Source organism: Hypanus sabinus, chromosome X1 (genome assembly GCF_030144855.1).
Source record: "Hypanus sabinus isolate sHypSab1 chromosome X1, sHypSab1.hap1, whole genome shotgun sequence".
Classification (NCBI taxonomy): domain Eukaryota; kingdom Metazoa; phylum Chordata; class Chondrichthyes; order Myliobatiformes; family Dasyatidae; genus Hypanus; species Hypanus sabinus.
In genome coordinates, this window is record NC_082738.1 from 29,825,634 (window position 1) to 29,831,360 (window position 5,727).

The window sequence follows — 5,727 nt, forward strand, 5'->3', positions numbered from 1 at the left end:
ACCTCACTATTGTTTTGCCTGAGTTCTATAGACTCCCGACTAAATACAGATGCAATGAAAACCCATTTAAGATTTCCCCCATTTCTTAATATATCTGTAGAAGCCCTTGAGATTCTCCTTCACCTTTTCTGCTAGGGTAATCTCATGCCTTTTATTAGCTCTCCTGACTACCCTTGCATTTCCTATACTCCTTGGGCACCTCATTAGTCACTTGCCCTGCCTTGTATCCAGTATCGTACTCTCTCTAGTTGAGACCTCTACATATTGATTTAGGAAATTTTCCTTAACACATTTGACAAACTCTATCCCATCCAGTCCTTTGACAGTATGGGATCACCAGTCAATATGTGGAAAGTTAAAATCACCTACTATTGTTACATTATTTTTCTTGCAACTTTCTGCTCTCTCTCTACAAATTTGTTCCTCTAAACCCACTAGCTATTGGGAGAACTGTAATATAATCCATTAAAGTGGTCATCCCATTCTTGTTCCTTAGTTCCACTCATTTAGCCTCAGTAGAATAGTCCCCCAGTCTGTTCCGTTTGAGTGGTGCCGTGACATTTTCTCTGATTAGCAATGCCTCCCTTCCACCTTTAACTTCTTTCCCCTATAATGGCTAAAAAATGGAACCTCAGAACACTAAGCTATGAGTCCTGGTCCTCCTCCAACAAATTCTTATTATTGTAGTGCATCATAGTTCAACTTTCTGATCAATGCTCCAAGCTCATCTGCCTTACCTGCAATACAGCTTGTGCTGAAGTAGATGTGTTATAAGGATTACCCCTTAGTAATATGATCAGTTAGGCACAAAGAGAATCTGTATTTACTGACAAGTGCCTTATTGTCTCCACTAAAAAGCACATGGGTTCACAAAGTAACTGCCTGCATGCACACCCATTAGGTTTCACTGACCCTCCATGAACAGTCAAAGAATAGAAAAGGTAATACCCGGGAAAAAGTGTCTACACTGATCTCAACGTGTCTAACACGGGGTCCTCCACATCCGCGATGGTTGGTGTCCAGTGAGTTGATGCTACTTCAGCCACCCAAATCATCTATTTTTATACTTTTCCTTATGAGGTCAATCTATGATGTTTCAATTTTGTTGGCTTGAGGTAATCTGACCACCTGTGTCAGATTCTCATTGGGCGCAGCCCAGAGCTACAAGCAGTATAGTTCTATGGCCTTCACCTTCAACTTCATGCCTTAGATGACTTCTTTTGTTCTATTCAACTCTGACTGGTTCAAACCAGTTAAACCACATCACCCAGACACTAATCCCAGATGAAAAGATTACCTCTGCAAACCAGCCATTTTACACAATAAACAGTTTCTTATTTGAGAATAGTCTGCTTTTGTTCAAGAGCCTGATGATTGAGGGGTATGAACTGTTCTTGAACCTAGTGGTGTGAGTCCTGAGGCTTCTGTACCTTCTACCTGATAGCAGCAGTGAGAAAAGAACTTGGCCTGGGTGGAGAGGATCTTTGATGATGGGTATTGCTTTTTATATGGCAATGTTTCATGTAGATGTACTCATTAATTGGGAGGGTTTTACCTATGATGTACTGGGTCAAATCCACTACCTTTTGTAGGATTTTCTGCTCAGACACTGGTGTTCCCATATCAGGCCATAATGCACCAGTCAGCACACTTTCCTCCACACAACTATAGAAGTTTGCCAAGGTTTTTGATGACATACTGAATCTTCGCAGACTCCTGAAGAAGTAGAGGTGTTGTTGTGCTTTCATCAATTATCAGCGTACATAAAATTAGTAATTCAAAGGCATGTGATACTATTCTCACCCGTGGATATACTTGAACATTTGATCTCCAACTCCAAAACTTACTCGAAAAATCAGAGTCACTCAATATTTCCCGCTGGAATACTTGATGTCATCTTTTGAATTTTATGAGAATTGTTGATTTGTACCCTCTGGAATACCTAAGATTTTGTCCATACACGTCAAACCATCCACTCCAGTATAATACAAAATTAAATCCTCTGTTTCTCCTTTGTTACTTTTTCTTTGACTGTTCGTGGAGGGTCATACTCCCTCTTGGGATGACACCATGCAAGACCAACCATAGCCCCAGTCAGAATCAATTCCATTGCAACAAAATACATTTTTCTGTTGGGTTTAAAGATATACATTGTTTCAATTTTGTTCCTCAAGGTCATTTGACTGTCCTGCGTCAGATTCTCATTAGATGTAGCACAGGGCTACACAATAAACAGTTTCTTACTTGATAACAGTGTCAGGTCTAGCAGATCTTTGGCAGAAACTTCTTGTGCCCGTGTTCAACTGCTCTGATCAAGTTATTCCAAGAATCAGTTAATCAAAGAGTTCACAAAATGGTGGCTGCAAAGACAGTCTCATGAAATGGCTGCCTCCATTCCTGTTCAGTGATTGTTGTTCTTTCTAGCCAACAGATGCAACTCAGATCATTCTTCTCACTATTCTCAACCTTTTGATTCCTGACTTTGCCTGCAGGCTTAACAACATCTTTCCCCACGGCCACTCCACTATCTGCCCTGGCACTCTGATTCCCATCCCTCTGCAACTCTAGTTTATACCTTCCACAGCAGAAATGGCAAACCTTCTCACAAGATATTAGTCCCCCTCCAGTTCAGGTGCAAATCTGTCCCATCTGTTCAGGTCTCACCTTCCCTGGACAAGAACAATCCAAAAACCTAAGCCCTCCCTCCTGCACCATCTCCTTAGCCATATGTTAAGCTTCCTGAACTCACTCTTCAGGACCTCATTACACTTCCTGCCAATGTCATTGGTATCAATGTGGACCATGATCTCTAGCTGCTCATACCCCCATTAAGATTGCTATGGACTCAACCGAGAAATTCCCAATGTTGCTGGGACTTACGGGTCTAAGCTATAGGGAAAGGTTGAAAAGGGTAGAGTTTCTCCTACAACTCAGGATCTCAACGCCCTTGTAAATTTTCTGTACATTGATATCTTTCCTCCAGGTAGGTGACAAGAACTGCATACAACACTCCAAATTTGGCCTCACCGATGTCTTTTACAACTTCAACATAACATGGCTCAGCAGGCCAGGCAGTATCAATGGATAGGAATATACAGTCGATCTTTTGGGGTGCAACCATGTTCTGAGAGTGTGTGCAAGTTCAAGTTTATTGTCGTGGGTATAAATGCCATGAAAATGAACTATTCTCAGCAGTAGCAGTATTGTACATTACAAACAGGAGTTAACATGTGAGGCCTTTGTCAGTCAGGGTCAGGCATGAATGTTGCATCCTAGCTGTTTATATACACAAAGAGTACAATATGGAGAGCAAGCCTTTGTCCATGTAGCAAGCTCCCCCCTCTCCACATTTCTGATGAACCTGAATGGCAGAGACCAATACAGTTTGGTTCCAGCAGTGTTGCATATAAGTTAACATACATTTAACATAAATCATGCATAGATTATACATAATTATATCTCAGGGAGGAGGTATAGAGGCCTGAAGACCCACACTCAATGATTCAATAATACTTTCTTCCCCTTCATTATCGAAGTTCTGAACGCATAAAAATTACCTCACTATTCCTCATTTTAGTTCTACTTACTTATTGGTAATTTAAGGTAATTTAGTGTTTTGAGAGGTTGGTGATGAAAAATATCAACTCCTACCAGAGAAGTGACTTGGATCTACTCCAATTTGCCTACTGAAGCAACAGGTCCACAGCAGATGCCATCTCATCGGCCCCTCACTCAGCCCTGGAACATTTGGACAGAAAAGATGCATACATCAGGATGCTCTATATTGACTACAGCTCAGCATTCAACACCATCAACCCTTCAAAACTAATCAATACACTCCAAGACCTTGGCCTCAAAACCTTCTTGTGCAACTGGATCCTCGATTTCCTCACTTGCAGACCCCAGTCAGTTCCAGTTGGCAACAACATCTCCTCCACAATCTCCATCAGCACAGATGCATCACAAGGCCCCCTGCTTTACTCACTTTACACTTATGACAGTGAGTCTAAGCACAGCTCCAATATTCAAGTTTGCTGATGACACAACTGTCGTAGGCCAAATCAAAGATGGTGATGATTCAGCATATTGGGGCGGCACAGTAGTGCAGTGGTTAGCACAGTGTTTTACAGTACAGGCAACCCAGGTTCATTTCCTGCCACTGCCTGTAAGGAGTTTGTACTTTACAGTTTCTCCCTGTAACCACGTGAATTTCCTCTGGTGCTCCAGTTTCTTCCCACAGTCCAAAGACATAATAGTTGGTAGGTTAACTGGTCATTGTAATTGTCCTGTGATCAGGCTAGGGTTAAATCAGGGGTCGCTGAGCAGTGTGGCTCAAAAGGCTGGAAGGGCCTACTGTGCACTGTATCCTGATAAATATGGGAGAGAGATTGAAAATTCTGCTAAGTGGTGCCACAGCAACAACCTCCCACTCAATGTCAGCAAGACCAAGGAGCTGATTATAGACTTCAGGAGGAGGAAACCAGAGATCCATAAGCCACTCCTCATTGGAGGAGAGGGTCAGCAACTTTAAATTCCTCAGTGTTATCATTTCAGAGGATCCATCCTGGGCCCAGCATGTAAGTGCAATTCCAACAAAACTATGACAGCACCTCCACTTAGGAGTTTGGAAAGATTCAGCATGACATCTAAAACTTTGACAGACTTCTATAGATGTGTTGTGGAGAAGATATTGACTGGCTGCATCACAGCCTGGTATGGAAGCACCAATGCCCTTGAATGGAAAATCCTACAAAAAGTAGTGGTTATGGCCCTATCCATCACGAGTAAAGCCCTCCCCACCATTGAGCACATCTACATGAAATACTGTCACAGAAAAGCAGAATCCATCCTCAGGGACCCCCACCACCCAGGTCATGATCTCTTCTTGCTGATACTACCAGGGAGGTGATACAGGAACCTCAGAACCCACTCCATCAGGTTCAAGAACAGTTATTACCCCTCAGCCATCAGGCTCCTGAACCAAAGGACTTCACTCGCCCCATCATTTGATATGTTCCCACAACCTACACTCACTTTGAAATGCTCTTCATCTCATGGCGTTGATTTTAAGTGCTTATTTATTTTTGTATTTGCTCAATTTATTGTCTTTTGCACACTAGCTGTACACCAGTTGGTGTGGTTTTTCATTGACTAAATATGTTTATTGGATTTATTGAGTATGGCTGCAAGAAAATGAATCACAAGTTTGTATATGGTGACATATGTGTACTTTGATAATAAATTTTCCTTTTAACTTTTGAGAAAAAGTACGTCACGCAAAGTAGGGGCCCTTGATGGTGTGCAATGTTTACAACGCAGTGATCCACCACACTGTGCGACGATTACAGTACAACGCCCTCTGCAAACAAACACGAGCAACATTTGAACCTGAAATTATTTAACTTTCTGCAGGGTCAGAAACTGTCCCCGACACCTCGCCACCACCTGTCTCCACGCAGGCGCACTACATCGGCGCCAATCGACCTCCCTCCTCCCACACAACCACCCTGCGCGCAGAACCGCGGAGCGTTAACGGTAAGCGCGCTACCTTCAGCCGACGGTTGGACGCGCAGACTCGTTGACGGAGAGTTCGACAGCAACGCAGGCGCAGTTGGTGGAGTGGTAGGGAGGGCGAGCAGCAACGCAGGCGCAGTTGGTAAAGTAGCCGGCAGGGCGGGCAGAAACGCAGGCGTAGTGTTGAACATGTTGCCGGCGGCCGGCAGTTAG

General features: G+C 43.3%; 1 long non-coding RNA gene across 1 annotated transcript in view; it reads right to left on the reverse strand.

Annotated features, from left to right (window-relative positions):
* LOC132384739 (uncharacterized) overlaps positions 1-3,737 on the reverse strand; it is a 155,052-nt gene extending 151,315 nt beyond the window's left edge. The window contains exon 1 of the long non-coding RNA XR_009509005.1: positions 3,652-3,737. This is a non-coding gene — a long non-coding RNA (uncharacterized LOC132384739). The remainder of the gene's footprint in view (positions 1-3,651) is intronic.
* Positions 3,738-5,727: the final 1,990 nt, after the last annotated feature.